This window comes from Schistocerca nitens, chromosome 6 (assembly GCF_023898315.1).
Source record: "Schistocerca nitens isolate TAMUIC-IGC-003100 chromosome 6, iqSchNite1.1, whole genome shotgun sequence".
Lineage (NCBI taxonomy): Eukaryota > Metazoa > Arthropoda > Insecta > Orthoptera > Acrididae > Schistocerca > Schistocerca nitens.
This window is the reverse complement of record NC_064619.1, coordinates 187,023,368-187,044,627: the sequence shown is the minus strand read 5'-3', so window position 1 is coordinate 187,044,627 and position 21,260 is coordinate 187,023,368. Positions and strand designations below refer to the sequence as shown.

The 21,260-nt window shown below is 40.7% G+C and overlaps 1 protein-coding gene across 6 annotated transcripts in view; it reads right to left on the bottom strand.

Moving 5' to 3' along the window:
* Window positions 1–21,260, bottom strand: part of LOC126262260 (uncharacterized) — a 232,410-nt gene that overhangs the window by 157,251 nt on the left and 53,899 nt on the right. The window contains exon 1 of one of the 6 annotated variants that reach the window (XM_049958752.1): window positions 11,833–11,945. The exons of 3 other annotated variants lie outside the window; for them this stretch is intronic. The gene's annotated coding sequence lies outside the window, so the exon portion shown is untranslated. Of the gene's footprint in view, window positions 1–4,514; window positions 4,534–11,832; window positions 11,946–21,260 lie in introns of those variants that run through there. 2 more of the 6 variants (XM_049958756.1, XM_049958753.1) reach the window with 2 other exon arrangements.

The following is a 21,260-nucleotide window of genomic DNA, read 5'->3' as shown; positions in this document are numbered from 1 at the left end:
CCCAGGCGGCAATTTCGGGATGCGCCAGATTCATGTTCTTGAAGAAAAAAACCTTGTTTCACAAAGCATCTAGCGCACGTTGGATCGATTATTCATATGATTTTGAAACGCATCCCTGGTGGTATTTGAACACATTCTAAATAGATTTCTGAATGAATCATAAGTTGATTTTTGACTGCGTGCATAGAATACGTTATGTCTCTGCCAAGGGGATCCCCATCGCGTCTAGAAATGAAAATCTTTCCCGCAGACAAAAGACGACGACGCTGTACGAACTGAAACGAATAAATTCTAACGACTGGATGCCAATCACTGTTTGTTTATGTGGTTGATTGGGTGTGCGAATGATCAGCGTTGCTGTAATTACTAGCGACATCTACAGAGTGAGACTACCAGAGTTGAAATAAACGACTAACAGGTAAGAGAGCTCACATATTAATCTTTTCAGTGTATCCAAGCAAATGAAATTTCGACAACAATTTTTTACCAGATTGCTACACTACGACGGGCCAGTTGTACAGTCCCTGCTTAGCAGCCGCTTTAAGTTCTACTCTCCGAATAGAGCGGAAAATGTGTTGCTTATTCCGTTTTATCTAACAGACAGTGACAAAATAGAGGTAATAAAATCGAGAAACCATATCAGTCTTGGATGCTACTCGTATTAGCACCTTTTTCTGTATTAGACAATGACATTTTAATTTTTCATGTAGCAAAACGTTTGACGAACTTTCACAGAAAGGAATGCACGCCATGTAAATCTGTAGCAAGATCAGAGAGAAAAAAATGCTGGAACTTAGGGATTGAAGAAATTGGTACTGTCTTGCTTGTCACTTGTCTTTATTGGTTTGATGTCTCCTGTATTTAATTTTATGTGACACAAAAAGAAAGTTATTAACTAATGGGAAATGAAGAGTGGAAATTTTCTGTAGAGTTCTTACTCTACTGTTTACAAATAATCCCATCCAGCATTAACTGTGAGTTTTTACCACAAGACATTTTAACTTCCACTACCCTAAATATAGGTTTGATGGCTGCCATTACAAAATATATTGTTTTGACTGATTGGTTGCAGCTCCCCATGTCATTCTATCCTGTGCCACCTTCTTCACCTCCCAGTAACCACCGCAACCTACATCCTTCTGAATCAGTGTATTTATCTCTTGGTCTCCCTCTACGATTATTACCCCCCGCACTTTCCCGCCAAACTGGTGATCCCTTAACGTGTCCTACCAACATATCCCTTTTTCTAATCAAGTTGTGCCACATATTCCTCTTCTCCCCAATTCTATTCAATACCTCCTCATTAGCTACGTGATTTACCCATCAAATATTCAGTATTCTTCCGTAGAACTACATTTCGAACGCTTCTATTCTCTTCTTGTCTAAACTATTTATCGTCCATGTTTCACTTTCATATATGGCTACACGGCAGACAAATATTTCGTAAAAGGCTTCCTGACAAATCCATGTTCAATTTTAAGAAATTTCTCTTCTTTAGAAACGCTTTCCTTGCCATTACCAGTCTACATTTTATATCCTCTCTACTTCTTCCATCATTAGTTATTTTGCTCCTCAAATGGCAAAATTCATCTACTACTCTAAATGTCTCATTTTCTAATCTAATTTCCGCAGCATCACCTGATTCAATTCGACTACATCCAGTTCTCCTCGTTTTGCTTTTCTTCGTGTCCGTCTTTTATCCTCCTTTCAAGAAACTGTCCATTCCATTCAACTGCTCTTCTGTTTCTGACAAAATTATAATGTAATCGGCCGACCTTAAAATTTTTATTTCTTCTTCTTGGATTTTAATACCTACTCCGAATTTTTCTTTTGTTTCCTTTACTGCTTGCTCAGTATAAAGACCGAATAATATCGGAGGCTGGCTACAACTGTGTCTCATTCCCTTCTCAACCACTGCTTCCTATTCATGCCCCTCGACTCTTATAGCTGCCATCTGGTTTCTGTACAAATTGTAAGCAGCCTTTCGCTTCCTGGATTTTACCCCTGCCACCTTCAGAATTTGATTTAGTGTATTCCAGTCGACATTGTCAAAAACTTTCTCGAAGTCTACAAATGCTATAAACGTAGGTTATTCTTCCCTTAATCTATCTTCTAAGTCGTAGGGCCAATAGTGCCTCGTGTGATCCACTGTTTTCTATGGAATCCAAACTGATCTTCCCCGAGGTCTGCTTCTACCAGTTCTTCCATTCGTCTGTTAAGATTTCGTGTTAGTATTTTGCACCTGTGAGTTTTAAAGTGATAGTTCCGTAATTTTCACACCTGACCACGCCTACTGACTTTGGGATTCGAACTGTTACATTTATTTATTTTTGCTCACCAAATGGTAAAGTTTTGACATGGCTGGCTCTCCCACGGGTGTCAGTAGTTCTAATGGAATTTCGTTTACTCCCGGGGCCTTGTTTCGACTTAGATATTTCAGTGCTATACCAAATTCTTCACACAGTAATATATCTCCCATTTCATTCTCATGTACGTCCTCTTCCATTTCCATACTCTTGCCCTCAAAATATTCACGTTTGAATTCCACAGAGCGAAATACGGTGATATGCGATAGAAGAATGCTATGTGAAGTGGCGTGGTATTGCACTTCGGCAAGTCCAAATAATGTTTTGCATTTCATCGAGCATATATGTTTTATATATCAAACTCTTCAGAAGAATGTGCGCTACAAAATGAACATATTTTTGAAAAATGGATTTCATTAAATTTTTGACGTCCTATCTCAAACGCTCGAGAGGGTGGGGCGGGCGCCGCTATCAAGCTTTTGCCCCAGTTCGGAAATATCGTAGATCTGGGGCTGGATTCATTTCATCACTATTGCTACCATGACTGCTTCTATACTCCGTTCATCACAAGAATATACCTGATGCAAACAAACACAAACGTGACGATTGGTCAGCAGCCTAACTCTCGTAAACTGCTGTTGTTCTGCTCTTGGAAGCAGGTCCAAATTATGTAATCGCTATCTTATTACTATGTCACTGTAAATGAAACTTTAAGTCATTCTGATGAATTAACAGCCATCAAAATTGTTCTTAATCATAATTTAGCTAATTAATTTTTATTTCAAAAATCGTGTACAGTCACACACTCTGTAAGCGCAACTTGTGCTCCGATTGTCCCGCTGTTGACATGTACCCCAAAAATGGATGACTCTGCTTCCTGCTTCGTAGTGAAACACACACGCGGAACGCCGTTAATGGGTAGAAACAAGTTGATCTTAATGTTTTTCACAACATTACAGAGAAATCAGTTTTGAGGTTTTTCGAGAAACACGATGTAATAAATATACGCAAGAAAATTTTACTTTCATTTGCAGCATACTCGACAGCGTCGTAGATGGTTAACGCAGTTTTGTGGTGGGCGGTATGATCTACAATTTCTTTTTGTTCGGTTTGAATACCTAAATCATTCAAATATCAGATTTATCAAATATGTGGTAATTAACTCAGACGACACAGTTTTTTTTTTCAAGAAAAATGTACGTCTCCTAGTTTCTAATTACATATCACAGGCAGAATTCTAGTTTTCATTGCAAATACACACTCTTAATTATCGATATATTATAAAAGATTGTTCAAGATTTTGAAGTTAAGAAAGCATTACACAATTATATATTTTGGAGAAAAACGAAAAATTATATACTCTTCGACTGAATATGCCCGTTGTTTTATTGGGGCAGTTGTGGTCTCACACGCGCCTGAGTGATAAGCGTCGTAGGAACACGGAAAACAATAATTTTGACGGAGTCCAGCACACTGTACAAATGCTGCAACTTCTACAGCTGTCACCTTAACACGACAATCTGAACCCAACAGAACTGACCTGGAGCCAAGTTAAGGGATATGTCACGAGAAATAACAAGACATTTAAGTTGTCGAGCTTACTGGAACTAATGCACGGAGCTTGGCGACACTCACTGCCGAAGGATGGCGAATTACAGAACAGCGCGTCATAAAAGAGGAGGAAATGTGGACTTTTTGGTAGCTTGAGATTCTATTGCTGATCGGCTCGCTATCAACGTAGCAGCACTGCAATATACCACATTCCTCGGAGTCCGATACGGAAGAAGTTCGGAGGTTACCAGACGACTGACTGTAATCCTCCAGTGGCTCCAATAAAGCAGTGCACTTTTACGGCGCACATAGCTCATGCAGAAATATTACGCCTTTTAAAATCAGGAATATTGATCACTCTCGTTTTTAATTACAGTACTATGTTAGCTAAGATCGACAGCATGTTATTTTTACCAGCAGATCACCCATGAAGCGTATCGCCTGAGTTTTACCATTACTTCCTTCTGTTCAAAAATTAAATGGCATATTGTTCTATTTGCGTCTTTATTACAGATTTCATATCACTGTAGGTTAGTTGGACCACGTGGCTGGCCAGTGCTTTCCAAGTTAAATGCGCTGGTGAAGCTGTTGTCCCGTACTATTGCTGAGTCGATGTACGCGTAACGCACAGCATAAAACGTATCCTCATTATCGTACTTGACGGTACTCCGGACAGCTTGGCTTCTGCTCCACGTGAAACGAAATCCAGTGAGGTTCCAGCAAACGCGGAAGAAAACATAGTGTAATGTTTACACGAGGTTTCTTGTTATGATGAACGGAGTATTGCGAACACAGGAGCACATTACTCGCAACAGAATACACTCTCGATTGCGCTGCTCTGCGGTAAGTGTCAGTTGAAGTATACGCCTGCGCGAGGAGATACCGTTGAAGGACAAGTTCCGCGTCTCGTTTCTGTGGCGCATGGCGGAAACAGCCAGGCAACTACTTCGGCATCACTCGGGTCGGCTCGGCTCGGTTCGGTTCAGCTCGGTCTGGCTGGCAGCCGCGGGCCACACGTGCGCGGGCGCGCAAATTCGGCAGGACTTAATTTGTCCCCGTAATTAGTTGGATGAGCCGCACATTAGGTGGCCCCGAGTCCCGGATGGAAACATTAGCGTCGTCCCTGCCGTGCGCTGCTGCCGATAATTTGATCGCCTGCGGTCGTCGATAGGAGCGGCGACGGTGCGGCCCGCTGTGGCCTGCGAACCCCGGATAGCGGTCCGCCCGCCGAATCCTGCTGCGAGCCCCAGGTAACCCTGCTGGATACAACAGAACGCCACTGCCGGACTCGGCTCTTTACGGGCCTCCATCTCACTGATGACATCAGTTGTGCTTCAGGCGCCGAGAATTAGCGGGCTGTTGTTAATGAAATGACGCGTGCACGGGGGGCAGTTAACGAGCTGCTGCTGCAGTGTGTATACGGGGGGGGAACGATCACTTGAGCACGATCTGAGTGATGACAACAGATAGATTGAGAGTTCTTTAAAAGGCAGATAGTAATGAAACAAGGGCTTAAAATGTCATCTCCTCGATCTGTTCTTTTATTCTCAGAGTACTTGAATACCGATAAGTGTAACCAACGGCTGTATAGTGTAACGGGACATCGTCCTCTAGCATTACTTTTCCTCGACAGTAGTTGTCGATGCTAGTATTATTTTTCGAATTTTGGACACGTCAGTATTATCTCAGGTGCTTTTCTGAAAACTTTCATATACTTTTATACACAGTATGTTACATTTCAAGCTAAAATTTATGAAAAGTAATTACTTTATTTTGGATGTTATGATCGATAAGTACTAGTTTAGAATGTACAGTTAATATTATTTTTTTTACAAACATTTGAAATTACGAATTATTTGGCACCCTTAACATTTCTATTATTAATTATGCAATCTAGTATTGTTTACTATGTTTATTTCTGGATTCATTTATAAAACAATAATCGAAAATAATAGTAATTCATTTCTCAAGAAAGATTGTAAACCCTTTGGAATGTTGTTATTTCCACTGAGTGAGACAGTAGTAAGCACGCCTCTGATGCGATCGGACATATTTTTGTATTTTGTGCGCACAATGCAATTTTGGCGTTGTTAATGTGAAAAATCAAAAGACTTTATGATATACTAAAATGTGACAAAATATATTAACATTCTGAAACAACAATCTTCAAATTTACTTAGATCCATACAACCATGAGAACCTAAAATGTGACAATTTCAGCTTCAAGAATCAGACCCCTAGACAAGAAGAACTGGAACCAACTCTACATGAAATGATTAATAAACTAGAAAGTTTATTGTAATCTTCGCTCCTCTCAAATCTTAATAAAAGACTAATGTTGACAACAGGTGCAACTTGGAAGGAGGGGGTAGACTACAATAGTAATCCGTCGTCGTTTCTCCAAAAAAATGCTACCAGTTTCGACGCCAAAAGGCATCACCTTCAAGCCCCAAGTGTAATCTGCCATCAACATACGAACCACAGTGACAGAGACCAAGGTAGTCTTCTAATGGAAATAGTACAACTTATTAAGCATGCACACTAGCATGCGCAACCAAAAAAAGGCGAGTGCAGCGGGGCCAACATCAACTAGATTCCGTTATCGGTAACAAGTCCACCAACGGCCAGACGACACTAATGGCACATATGCTTGTGGCCTGAGAATGACGCTTTTAGGCGTTGAAACTGGTAGTGTGTTTTGAATAGACGATGTTGGATTACTGTACCGGCATTGATTTCAGTTATATTATTCAAGTACTTCCTGTCTGGCTGCTATGCAACTTTTCTTGATGCATTACTACAGAGTTTATTCTCAGAGATTTTCTATGCAACGAGAGGTTGGCAGTATGTCCTCAGTTACTTGCTGGTTGTTGTTGTTGTAGTCTTCAGTCCTGAGACTGGTTTGATGCAGCTCTCCATGCTACTCTATCCTGTGCAAGCTTCTTCATCTCCCAGTACCTACTGCAACCTACATCCTTCTGAATCTGCTTGGTGTATTCATCTCTTTGTCTCCCTCTACGATTTTTACCCTCCACGCTGCCCTCCAATGCTAAATTGGTGATCCCTTGATGCCTCAGAACATGTCCTACCAATCGATCCCTTCTTCTAGTCAAGTTGTGCCACGAACTTCTCTTCTCCCCAATCCTATTCAATACCTCCTCATTAGTTACGTGATCTACCCATCTAATCTTCAGCATTCTTCTGTAGCACCACATTTCGAAAGCTTCTATTCTCTTCTTGTCCAAACTATTTATCGTCCATGTTTCACTTCCATACATGGCTACACTCCATACAAATTTGCTGGATGTATCCCAATCTCTGTCTTCCTCAACAGTTTTACTCTCTGCAGCACCCTCTATTTCCATAAAAATTATTCCCTGTTGTTTTATCAGATGTCCTATCATCATGTGCCTTCTCGTTTCAGTGTTTTCCATATATTCCTTTCCTCGTCGATCCTGCGGATAACCTCCTCATTTCTTACCTTAATTAGTGCACCTAATTTTCAGCACACCTCAAATGGGATAGTGCAGTGAAACATCTCAAATGCTTCGATTCTCTTCTGTTCCGGTTTCCCGACATTCTTAGAAATTTCTCCCTCAAGGAAAGGCCTATGTTTGATACTAGTAGACTTCTCTTGGCCAGGAATTCCCATAAAAGTTATTCCCTGATATTTTAACAGATGTCCTATCATCCTGTGCCTTCTCCTTTCAGTGTTTTCCTTATATTTCCTTTCCTCGTCGATTCTGCGGATAACCTCCTCATTTCTTACCTTAATTTGGTGCACCTAATTTTCAACACACTTCAAATGGGATAGTGCGGTGAAACATCTCAAATGCTTCGATTCTCTTCTGTTCCGGTTTCCCCACATTCTCAGAAATTTCTTCCTCAAGGAAAGGCCTATGTTTGATACTAGTAGACTTCTCTTGGCCAGGAATGCCGTCTTTACCTGTGCTACTCTGTTTTTGATGTCGTCCTTGCTTCGTCCGTCATGGGTTAATTTGGTGCCTAGTAGGTAAATTCCTTGCCTTCGTCTTCTTCGTGATACCCAATCCTGAAGTTAAGTTTCTCACAGTTCATTCCATTCGATAGATCCAGTAATGCTTCTTCACTTTCAATGATGATAGCAATGTCATCAACGAATATTATCATTAATGTCCTTTCAATTTGTATTTTAATCCCGTTCTTGAACATTTCTTTTATTTTCGTCTTTGCTTCTTCTTCTTGGATGTTGGGATTGAACATTAGGGTCTGACTGTTTTTTCTTAATCTTGCTTTACACCCTTTTTAATCTTCGGTGTATTGGGAGAATTCTAGGCCACTGTAGCTCATTTATAAAGGACGTCACGTGCAGAACACAAGTGCGACGAATTCTTGGGTAGTGCTTGGGTGTTTGGGATTCATTCCAGCTTGGATTAAAGCAATTGAGAAACGTGTTGCTAGATTTGTTACCAAGTTTCGAATAGGGCGCGAGAAACACTCAAACTGAAATCCCCGGAGGGAAGGGGATTTTCTTTTCGTATAACACTGTTGAGAAAATATGTGGCCAATTACAGAACGATTCTACTGCTAGTAACGTACATTTAGCGTAGAGACCGTGAATACAAGAGAAATTAGAGCTCGAACGGAGGCATGTAGACAGTGGAACGGGAAAGGGAATGACCCTAAGCTACGCACCGTATGAGGGCTTGCGGAGTAAACACAATATGTGATCGAAAGTATCCGGACACACCCATAAACAAACTTTTTTTTTTTTATATTAGCTGCATTGTGCTGCCACCTACTGCCACGTACTCCATATGAGCGACCTCGGTAGTCATTAGGCATGGTGAGAGAGCAGAATCGGGCGCTCCGCGGAACTCACGGACCTCGGACGTGGTCAGGTGGTGGGTGTCGTATGTCGGTACGCGAGATTTCCACACTCCTAAACATCCCTAGGTCCACTGTTTCCGATGTGACAGTGAAGTAGAAACGTGAAGGGACACGTACAGCACAAAAGCGTACTGGCCGACGTTGTCTGTTGACTGACAGAGACTGCCGACAGTTGTAGAGGGGCGCAATAAGTAGTAGGCAGACATCTATCCAGACCATCAAACAGGAATTCGTAACTGCATCATGGTCCACTGCAAGTACTGTAAGAGTTAGGCGGGAAGAGGTAACTTGGATTTCATGGTCGAGCGGCTGCTTATAAGCCACACATCACGGTGGTGAATGACATACAGCGCCTCGCTTGGTGTAAGGAGCGTAAACATTTGACGACTGAAGAGTGAAAGAACGTTGTGTGGAGTGACGAATCACGGTACACAGTGTGGCGATCCGATGGCAGGGTGTGGATGTGGCGAATGCCCGGTGAACGTCATCTGCCACCATGTATAGTGCCAACAGTAAAATTCGGAGGCGATGGTGTTATTGTGTGATAGTGTTTTTCATTGTGTGGGCTTGCACCTATTGTTGTTTTGCGTGGCACTATCACAGCACAGGCCTACGTTGATGTTATAAGCGCCTTCTTGCCTCCCACTGTTGAAGAGCAATTCGGGGATGGTGATTGCACCTGTTCATAATGCACGGTCTGTGGCGGAGTTGTTACACGACAATAACATCCCTGTAATGGAGTGGCCTGCCCAGAGATCTGACCTGAATCCTACAGATCACGTTTGGAATGTTTTGGAACGCCGACCGACTCGTGCCAGGCCTCACTGACCGACATCGATACCTCTCCTCAGTGCAGCACTCCGTGAAGAATGGGCTGCCATTCCCCAAGAAATCTTCCTACACCTGACTGAACGTATACCTGCGAGAGTGGAAGCCGTCATCAAGGCTAAGGGTGGGCCAACACCATATTTAATTCCAACATCACCGATGGAGGGCGCCACGAACTTAATAAGTCATTTTCAGGCAGGTGTCCGGATACTTTTGATCACATAGTGTACTTGTATGTAGATGTAGATTCATCCCGTAATTCCCGTCCCATGCAAATTTTTACTTAAGACAAATTTTCGACTATTTCAGCAACTGCGCATCATCGTCATTGAGTATGAGAAGGAAAAATTGTGTTTGCTGGAATGGAAATCGATTGACGTGAACATACATTGAGCATACCACAGCCACAGCGGTCACGATTCATATGCATGCCAATGCTGTGAAATTGTCCCACAGAATCCTCGGAAAGCTACCGAACTAATTTACATTCGATTTATCAGTATTTTATTGATGTTTATTGTATGATACACAAAGACTTCTGAAAAAGAGGGCACATGTTAATCGAACGAATGTTCAGTTAAGTTTAAAAATAATTGAAACACACCTTTGAGTATTTTAGTCTGAATATCCGATTGTGCAGGCAATCAGCAACATCAGGTGTGACGTGGATGAAACCTTTCAAGGTTTGACTGAGGAAAGGTAGGGGAGGAAATCGACCTTGTACTTGCACAAGACGCTCACAGGCCTTGTTCTCCACTTGTATAACTGAAGCAACAGTCAGGTGAGGCTAGACCGTAGTGTCAAACTACGGTAGTCTAGCAAGCGTTCGGTTTTCGACTCGGATGCCACAACGGAGGTAGTTCAGTAGCCCATCTCTATTTCATTCGCTTTTTCACACTGAAGGTGTTTGCAGACACAATAAGTCTCTCCGATACTGAAGCCAGAATTTCAGTTGCCGAAATGAAGGCCAGGGATTGACCGTTAGACTGATCTCCCGGCAAACAAACAAAGGGGGTAGAATCTTTTTCGATATTTAAACTGTGTATCTCTGCAAATGGCTTTGGATACTGGATTGCGGGAAAAGTCCGCAACCAGTAGTGTATTGTCTGTTGCCGACGCTGTTTCGTGCAGTGTTCTAATTTTCACACGGGGCGTAGTCCGAGGTTTGGAGTTATCAACATCAGTTCTAACCGTCCACGAGCGATTAGAAATGGTATGTTATGCTATTTTTGTGATACCGCATGTAGCTCGTTGCAGGCTTACGCGCAGGTCATGTTTATTTGGTACTATCTTGATAATCCATAGCAAGTGAGGAACTCACCAGTCCCCAGTATTCATCCCATGAAACGTGTACAAGCACGCAGAACACTGATAATAGAAGAAAAATTCCAAACACTCCCAGTACACACACAGAAGCGTGCTGCAAAGCTATCAACAATGACACTCCTCGGGAAATTTGATGTTTTAAAGCCAAATGGGATAGATCGGTACTTACCACGAAAATCTACGGCGCTAGATACGCGTTCATTTTTCAAAGCATCTGTTTTACGCAGCAGATAATTATTTCAGCCATACAATAAATGACACTGGATACATCCCTTACTTTTTAATTTGCCTATAGTGATGATGTATTCAGAATGCTTAATGAATGGCATTATGTAGTAGATAATTTTCTCATACTCTAGACCGGAGAACAAAGAAGGAACAGACAGAGAGCATTCTGTATTCCAAATGTCCTACGTCTCCTGATATTTCATAAATACCGTAGAGGTAATGAAACGAGGTTTTCAACAAGTGTTAATATGTAAATGGATGAATATTTTGCTGTATGGAAATCGTATGTTGTAAATAGACAACCATATTACCAAATACTGGCAGTAAGAATAAATCAGTAAAGACGGTCGTGGAGAGTTCTTCGTAAACGGAGGAGGAGTTGGGGCGTGTAAAAAGGCAGCCAACGTAGGGATTAATAGAGGCGACAAATTTCAGTGGAAGAAAAATTAGAGCACCAATTATTTATTTAATTTTTATTCAGTTTGAAATATGCGCCAGTGACAGGTGCCACAGATTACGCAACAACATAAAAATCACTATGGAAATAGGAAATGTCAGAATGAAATTAATAAGAAAACAATAATTTCAAAAAACGTATGGCATAAGATGTTATGTACTCCATTTTACAAGTTTTAGTGGAAAATGAAAGGGTACACAGGAAATATTCCGGCATTGCCTGCAGTGAATTGGTCAATCCAAGAATAATTGAACCAAAAACGTTTACCTTAACAATGACACCTTCCCAGCGTATGAAGGCAGAACTCGTCTGGTAGATTCCACTAACTGCAACAGCGACAGTTAATCGCCCGGAGATACGGGGGCTATCCACAAGGTACATTACGTTTTGGAATTAAAAATAAATAAAGTATTGGAAATTTTTTTATTCTATACAGATGAAAGCCACACTTAAATACTACTTTTCTACACAGTTGCCATTTAAATTAAGGCACTTGTCGTAGCGATGGACGAGCTTGGAAATTCCGTCGTCGTAAAATTCGGCCGTCTGCGCCTTCAACCACGTGGTTACCTATTTTGGGACAGAAAAGGTGTGATTTTTGTGGATTTCCTGGAAACAGGCACTACAATAAACTCTCAAAGGTATTGCCAAACTCTGCACAACCTCTGAAGAGCAATACAAAAAAATCGCAGGGGAAAGTTGGGCTCAAAGATCTTGCTGATTCACGACAACGCCCGGGCCCACACGGCAAATGCCACTCGTGAAGTTCTCGAATCTTTTAAGTGGGAGTTGTTTCCTCATCCGCCGTACAGTCCCGACGTGGCACCGAGCGACTTCCACTTATTCCCAGCAATGAAGAAGTGGTTGGCTATGCAGCGTTTTGATGACGACGCACAGCTTCAAGAAGAGGTAACCACGTGGTTGAAGGCGCAGGCGGCCGAATTTTACGACGAAGGAATTTACAAGCTCGTCCATCACTACGATAAGTGCCTTAATTTAAATGGCAACTACGTATAAAAGTAGTATTTAAGTGTGGCTTTCAGCTGTATATAATAAAAAAAATTTCCAATACTTTATTTATTTTTAATTCCAAAACGTAATGTACTTTGTGGATAGCCCTCGTATTAACCATATCAGTTTCGCTTTCAAGAAATACGGTGCACACAGAGAAGCATTTCTACATAAACTGAAGAAAACTGACGCCCTCACTTGATTTCCATCAAGTCTTCCTTACGTATCGACAACCCAAAAATAAGCGGTGTTCTTTTTGGATTTATTCTCACAGTTAATATTTAGATGTGACTGCATACGTCCAAACCTATATTGATACTGTCGAAATCACACGTAAGTGTCTGACAGAGTGTTCATAGGACCACCTTCACAATATTTCTTAATATTCCAGTCTCGAACAGCGTGCGGGAGAAACGAACACCTATATCTTTCCGTGCGAGCTCCGATTTCCCTTATTTTATTATGATGGTCGTTTATCCCTGTGTAGGTCGGCGTCAAAACAATATTTCCGTTTTGGGAGGGATTTCCCTTATTTTATTACGATGGTCGTTTCTCCCTGTGTAGGTCGGCATCAAAACAATATTTTCGCTTTGGGAGGAGAAAGTTGGTGATTGAAATTTTGTGAGAAAAGTCCGCCGCAACGAAAACCGCCTTTTTTTGATGATGCCACTTCAAATACTGTATCATGTCAGTTGACACTCTCTTCCCTATTTCACGATAATACAAAACGCGCTGCACTTCTTTGAACTTCCCTGATGTACTCCGTTAATCCTATCTGGTAAGGATCCCAGATCGCGCAGCAGTACTCCAAAAGAGGACGGACACGAGTAGTGTACGCAGTCACTTATCTAATATCTGTTATTTTCATTATCTGTGATAACTGCGAACATTAAATTGCAACGACACTGTGTCATTTTAATGTGTACAATTAGCTAGACAAATTTTATATCTGAAATGATGATTCAGCTCATCTTAATGTTATGCTTAATGTACGTCGTTTTAGTCGTAATAGTTTGTTAACAAAAGACCAAACAAAAATAAATAAATAATACTATAAGGACAATTACGAGACAAAAACAAGTTAACGTTCTAATCTTTTTGGTAGACTGTAAACTCCATGTTAGTGCTAAGTGATTTAATCTTGTTTAAGCAATCTCTCTCTCTCTGTGTCTGTCTCTCTCTCTCTCTCTCTCTCTCTCTCTCTCTCTCTCTCTCTCTCCCTTAGTCAGTAACTGTGAGGCTGGTTGTCAGCAACTCCCAATTTTTCTCGCTTGTGCGCGTATCGTGCCAGCTCTTGGTATGAAGGACAATTCATGTTCTCCATTATTTGTTTAATGTGCTCCAGTCTTGGTCTTGGTCTGTAATTTCTGCCGTCTGTTGCTCCCTTAGTTATTGTTTTCAACAGACCATCATGTCGCACTGTATGGCCCATCAGCTCAGTTCTTCTTTTTAAATGTTTCCTGAAGCATCTTTTCTCTTGCTCTAACTTCCTCGTTCCTAATCATTTCTCTCCAGCTGATTTTCTTCATTCTTCTGTAGCACAATGTTTCGATTGCAACGATTCTCCTCTCTCACTCCTATCGACCAACCTTCGTTGCAATATGTTGCACTGCTCCACACGTTTGTCTTCAACATTTATATTCTTTGTAGTGAATATGTTTTTCTTCTTATTAACAGCATTGTTGGCCTGGGAAATTCTGTATATTATCTCCTTGTAGCTTCTTCCATCACTCCTGATTTCACTTCCTCAGTTGTTTCATTTTTCAACTTTACCACAGTCTTGCTTTCTTTATTTCTACTGCAGACTAGAGCTTCTGTTTTATGTGTGTTTATTATAATACAGAATTCATCCTCCCTTATTCTATCCATTGGGTTCAGGAATTTTTTTTGGCCTCCTTAACTTTTTGCAATTATTGCTGTATCAACGGAAAATCTCTGCATGTCTTACCTTATCTCCATGAATTTTTACTCATATGTTTTTTTCTTCTCTCATCCTGTCGTTTGCCTTCTGTCTGTACAGACTGAATAAGTATGTGAATAAGGAGCAACCTTGCCGTACCCATATCGCATCCTAAGTGGTTCTGCGTTATTACCGCAGTGAACTACTACGATTTCACGTATGTGGGTGTTATATATCGGGTGAACATTAATAAAACCGAAAAACTGCAGGGACGGGTTTCTGATTGAATTGGAGGAAGAAAGGTCCTTTGAACATTTGTCCTGAAATGCATCGTTGCAACGGTAGATGGCGATGTTGAATGACATTTCCTCTGACCACGTGCATCGTGTTCCTTGGGTGTTACAGGCTGTGTGAGTGACACAGAGTACTGTAAGCAGCAGAGCAGCCCAGTATTCATGTCGGGAACAAGTCGAGATGGTGTTTGTGTACGGTCAAGCAGATGGTCGAGAGGCAGCACGGCTATACCAAAACAAGTACCTCCACAGACACCAACCACATCACACAACATTTCAAGCCCTTGCTGGGCATTTGTGTGATGATGGATCCTTTCAGACAGACGAAAGTGCAGGGAGGTGGCGGACTGTGCGTGCACCAGTTTTGGAGAGCTGGGTTCTACAGGATATTAAGATGAACCCTAGTAGAAGCTCCAGGCAACTGGCCTGCCAACATGGTCCAAGCCAAAGTACGATTATGTGTATTCTGCGTTACAACCGCTACTATCCCTATCACCTGCCACTGAATGCACACCGTCCATTTCCGGACACATTTTATGGACTTTTTCTCCTCCATTTCCAATCAGGAATCCATCCCTCCAGTTTGTCGGTTTTATAATGTTCGCCCTGTACAAGTCTTCTCTTTCTAAAGACGATTCATGATTGTCGATAATACATTCCAGCTGACAATGTCAAATGCTTTATAAAGATCTACAAATATTATCAATATACTCTTGCCCTTCTTGAGCTGCTTCTCTTATCACTTGCCACAGTGCCGGTATTGCTTCTCTTGTTCCCACACCTTTTCTAAAGCTGTACCGCTCTTCAGATAATTGTCTCTATATTTACCGTTCACACGCCCTTGGACCTGGGTTTTCAGGTAATGGTTCTATCATACATTTAACAAACTCTTCTGGTAATTCTCCAGACCTGTAAAATCACATACCGAGTCATAAACTGCCATCTTCGCTTTATTACCCAACTTTAAAATAGTTCTCATAGCATGCCACCATCCAACATTCAATACAAAATCAGGTGTGGGAACTCGGCTTAATGTGTCAAGCAAACGATAACAATGACAACACAAATCAAAATGATAACGGAGAGCAGATAACAATAACAATAAAATTAGTCTCAAAGTGACTGGAGATATCAAAGTTTCACACACTTTAGATAACCTTCATAGACCTCCTGCGTAAACATTCTTTTGATTATCCGCTTCATAATAATATGATTGCATTGTATTGAACTGGGGACCGTTCGTGGCCAAGCCGCGGCCTCACAATATCGGGCCTGCAGTTTTCTAAAACTTTTGGTGGCTCTGCAAGGTTTCCCAGGTTAAATGCTTTAAATATTTGTCTTAAGAGTTTTGAGGGATTTCTAGAAGAATGTGTCTTAATTGAAACCGTTTTCTAAAATTGCGGTGCAATTCAGCCTTAGTGGCGTATGTCAATTTTGATGGGGAAATAACTGGGTCATTATTGATCAAACTGTCTATAACCTTTTAAAGTTGTTTGCTAATATCTCGCCCGGGAGGGGCGGTTTTTAATCTATGTGGAAATAATAATTGATTTCCTGGCTATTTGATGTAAAGTTTATTTTAAATGATTTACTTGGCCCGAGTGGCGGTTTTTTTAAATGGTTGCAAAGGGATTAATTCGCTTGTCGTTTCATATAAAAAGCAGTTTGTAAAATTGGCCTGAGTTTTTAAAGAGATTAATTCATTTGTGGTTTTATATAACAAGCAGTTTGTAAAGTTTCCCTGAATGGCGTTTCTTGAAGAAATTATTATCTGTTTTATGATTGTAATTCTCTTAATGATTTATCTCCTATGTAAATAAATATGTTGAAATGAAATGGTCACTGTATGGGCCATTTCCTTCCACTCCCTTTATATTAAAGGTTAAGGAATTCGCAGTTCAAAAAGAAGTAATGTACCAACTGCTATAGGCCCTCGGTTGTTCCTTATCTTTATAAAAGATTTAAGAGACAATCTGAGCAGCCGTCAGAGTTTGTTTGCAGATGATCCTGTCGTTCATCGTATATTAAACTCATCAGAAGACCAAAACAAATTGTAAAGCGATTTAGAAAAGATACTTGAATGGTGAGAAAAATGGAAGTTGATGATAAATAATGAAGAGTGTGAGGTCATCAACACGAGTGCTAAAAGGAAACCGTTATACTTCGGTTACACGATAAGTGAATCTAATCTGAACGCCGTAAATTCTACTAAATATCTACAAATTACAATTATGAACAATTTAAATAGGAAAAAAAAACAACTAGAAAATGTTATGGGGAAGGCAAACCAAAGACTGCGTTTTACTGGCAGAACACTTAGAAAATGTAACAGATCTACTAAAGAGACTGCTTACACTACGCTTTCCCGGCCTCCTTCGGAGTAGTCCTACGCAATCTGCGATCCTTACCAGATAGGATTAATGGAGTACGTCGGGAAAGTTCAAAGAAGAGCAGTTCGTTCTCTATTATCGTGAAATAGAGGAGAGAGTGTCACTGACATCATGCAGGATTTGGGATGGGAACCATTAAAATACAGGCGGTTTTCGTTGCGGCGAAATCTTCTCACAAAATTTCAATCACAAATTTTCTTCTCCGAATGCGAAAATATTTTGTTGACGCCGACCTACATATGGAGACACGATCATCATAAGAAATAAGGGAAGTCGGAGCTCGCACGGAAAGATATAGGTGTTCGTTTGTTCCACGCACTGTTCGAGAATGGAATAATAAAGAATTTATTGTGAAGGCGTTTCGATGAACCCTCTGCCAGGCACTTAAGTGTGATTTGTAGAGTATCCATGCAAATGTACAAGTAGAAGTAGATGTAGAAGACGTTATTCGTAATGGCAATTGCGGTAGTCAGGCTATACCGCCAGGTGGATGGGCAGTTGATGGACCAAGGATGTTTCTGCTGCGATTCCAAAAAGAATATTTGAACGGTATGCTAATTGAAAGTGGGTAGATGGATTTACAAACATGCTGGAGAAGTATGGTTAAGTACAGCAGTCTAGAGTAGGGGTGGGCAATAGATTTTACTGGGGGGGGGGGGGGGGGGGCACTTTGTGGAGGCAGAGGTTAGCGAAGGGCCGCGCCTTTTGAAACGACTGCATGCATTAGTTATTTTAGCATTTCAGAAAAGGTATTAATTGTTACATCCAAGTTCTGACTGTCTTGGCGGACTGAACAGCTACCTGCCCACATCTAGTCTATAGTATGTTTTTCCTCAATGAAATAAGCGATGAAATCGTTTTTATAATTAAGTTTTCCAGACCTTCGGTAAAACGTATGGTGATCGTTAAATAGTATTTTAGAATTCAAATGGTTCAAATGGTTCTGACCACTATGGGACTTAACTTCTGCGGTCATCAGTCCCCTAGAACTTAGAACTACTTAAACCTAACTAACCTAAGGATATTACACACATCCATGCCCAAGGCAGGATTCCAACCTGCCACCGTAGCGGTCGCGCGGTTCCAGACTGTAGCGCCTAGAACCACTCGGCCACCCCGACCGGCGATTGCTAGTTCAATTATTATTATTGCTATAATAGACCAGGTCCACCTTATGGAAGGATTATGATTCATTTGCGTCTCTGCGTTGCATGTATTTACGTTAGATGTAGAAATATAATGGGGCCAATGTTCTGCGTTCCTGAAACATTCAATTCAAAAAAATTGTCAGGCCTTGTTACTTAGCGCTAAAGCGCATGCCTCGAAACTGGAAGGTCGCGGGATGGAATCTCGATCGGAATGCAATATGTTCAGACTTTATCGGTAGGATTACTGGGATAGGTTTAGGGCTAAGCAAGGCACCGAAGTGCCTTGAACCATGTCAAATTATTATTATTGAGCCGTCTACTTGTAATGCCTGTGCTATCAGTTTTGATTCTCCGGCGCTGGCTCTGCTTGTAGTATCGTCATCTGCCGCCGCGGTCCGATTTCCTCGTGTAATCTCTCACTATCTCCAAACCGCAGCAGCTGTTCAAACTTTCCTCTATATTTCGTTGCAACAGCCACATTTTTGTTATCTTTCGTACAAAGCTCTTCCTCCAGGTGTCCGTAATTTTATGTCGTGAGATCGCAGTCTCAAATTCCTTTTTATGTTGTGCATCACACATTTAATCAAAACATTTGCTTTTCACCTTTTTTGTCATTTGGAATTACTTAATTCCTCTGATCACATTAGTTAGCATAACGAAGTAGTTCACTCCTTGGAGACGCTAGAGACATTTTCCTTGTTGAAAAGTTGGAGCACCGTACATTAAGTGTCCTCGAAACTGAAGGGGATGTTCTCTCATTGCGGAAGTCTACAGACGTTTAAAGCAGAGCCCGAAACGCTGTGGGTTGAACACCGAGATTCACGTTCTGGCGCATTGTCTTTCCCATATTTATAGAAGTTATATGTTTTTTTTTTTCGGAAGGGGAGGGGGGGGGGCAGTGTTCTGACAAGGGACCACGATGTGATAAACAGCGTATCAAACTCCTTGAGAGGCTCATAGGTTCATATAAGACTGTATAACGCTCTTCTATTCTCAGGTTAAAGTCTCGTTCATGTTATATCCCGTGTGCACTTTATCCAACACCTGTCACCTGTAACAGGACATACTTCTCTAGCCTCATTCTCCCTTAACAGTAGTTGTCGATATCAGTATCATTTTTCGAATTTTGGACAGCTCAGTATTATCTCAGCTGCTTTTCTGAAAGTTTTCATATAATTTTATACACAGTATATTATATTTCAAGCTAAAATTTATGAAATGGGATTACTTTATTTTGGATGCTATAATCGGTAAGTACTAGTTCTGAATGTCCAGTTAAAATTATTTTTTTAGAAACATTTGAAATTACGTATTATTTGGCACATTTAAAATTTCTAGTATTAACTACGCAATATAGTACTGTTTATTATGTTTATTTCTGGATTCATTATGGAAATAATAATCGAAACTTATATAAATTCATTTGTCAAGAAAAGCTGCAAAACCCTTAGGAACATTGTTATTTCCGCCTTTAATGTGAAAATATCAAAATACTTTATGATATACTAAAATAAGACAAAATATATTAGCGTACGAACAAAAATTCTGCAACAGCAATTTTCAAATTTATTTAGATCAATTCAACCATGAGGACCTAAATGTGAGAATTTCAGCTTCAAGAATCAGACCCCTAAACAAGAAGAACTTGAGACAACTCAACATGAAACGATAAGTAAACTAGAAAGTTTATTGTAACCTTCGCTCATCTGAAATCTTCATTAAAGACTAATGTGGACAGTAGCTGCAAGTAGAAAGGAGGTGATGGATTACACACCGGACCCCGGACCATAGTCAGAAGTTACTCGTTTTTAGATGAAGATGATACATATTTAGCGATGATTTTCTCTTCCCTCTTCAATTACCTTTTAACAGTCTCTCGTAGCTCTCTCACGCGATTTTGAATTTGTGTAACAGGTCGCTACTGTTACCAACGCAAGACAGGCTGGCATAAGAAAAAGGGGTGATGCCAGTCATCAACGTGCTGTACATTGTCATCGCAGCTATTAGTTGGTTCAATTTCTCTATCCAATGCAACATTTCAGCGAACATTCTTTTAAACAGGTAATCTCACTGGTTTGAAAAGCTCCTCAAAGTTTTATTTACTAATCTTTTTGTCTCCGAATATCCGCTACAACGCACGAGTTTTTCTAATCTCACTCTCCTAATTACGCCAAATTAACCAAATTATTTCGTCTGCTCGCGTACCACTAACCTGACTATTGCTCTGTTATTTCCAAGTGGAATTTTTTCCTCGCTGAAGATTCTTGAAATTAATAACACGCAGTGAAAGGCAACTCAGACAGTCGTTTCGTTGCCGACGCTTACACCAGAATCACCAACCGTATTTTTCAATCTGTAAAAATACCTGTCCAAGTTGTTATAATACATGTTGCAGATATATGTGGCTGGTTGTTCGCGGTATGCAAAATATGAAGCAATCACTTTGAAAGTGAAAATCTGTCCACAAACAAGCCGGAAAAGATTTTTTACACCCAAAAAAAACATATTTTCTGTAAGTAGGCTGTTTAGGTTTTTTTATTGGTAACGCCACCTCTGTATGAAAATCACTGGCTGTGCTGTGTGCAGTCTGTGGCTGCTTTGCATTGTTGTAATACTCGCCATTGTAGTGTTAGGCAGCTGGCTGTGAACAGCGCGTAGCGTTGCGCCGTTGGAGGTGAGCCGCCAGCAGTGGTGGATGTGGGGAGAGAGATGGCGGAGTTTTGAAATTTGTCATGAACTGCTATATATATATATATATATATATATATATATATATATATATATATATATATATATATATATATGATGATATCAAGGTAAATACATTGTTTGTTCTCTATTAATATCTTTCATTTGCTAACTATCCCTATTAGTAGTTAGTGCCTTCCATAGTTTGAATCTTTTATTTAGCTGGCAGTAGTGGCGCTGTCTGTATTGCAGTAGTGCGAGTAAC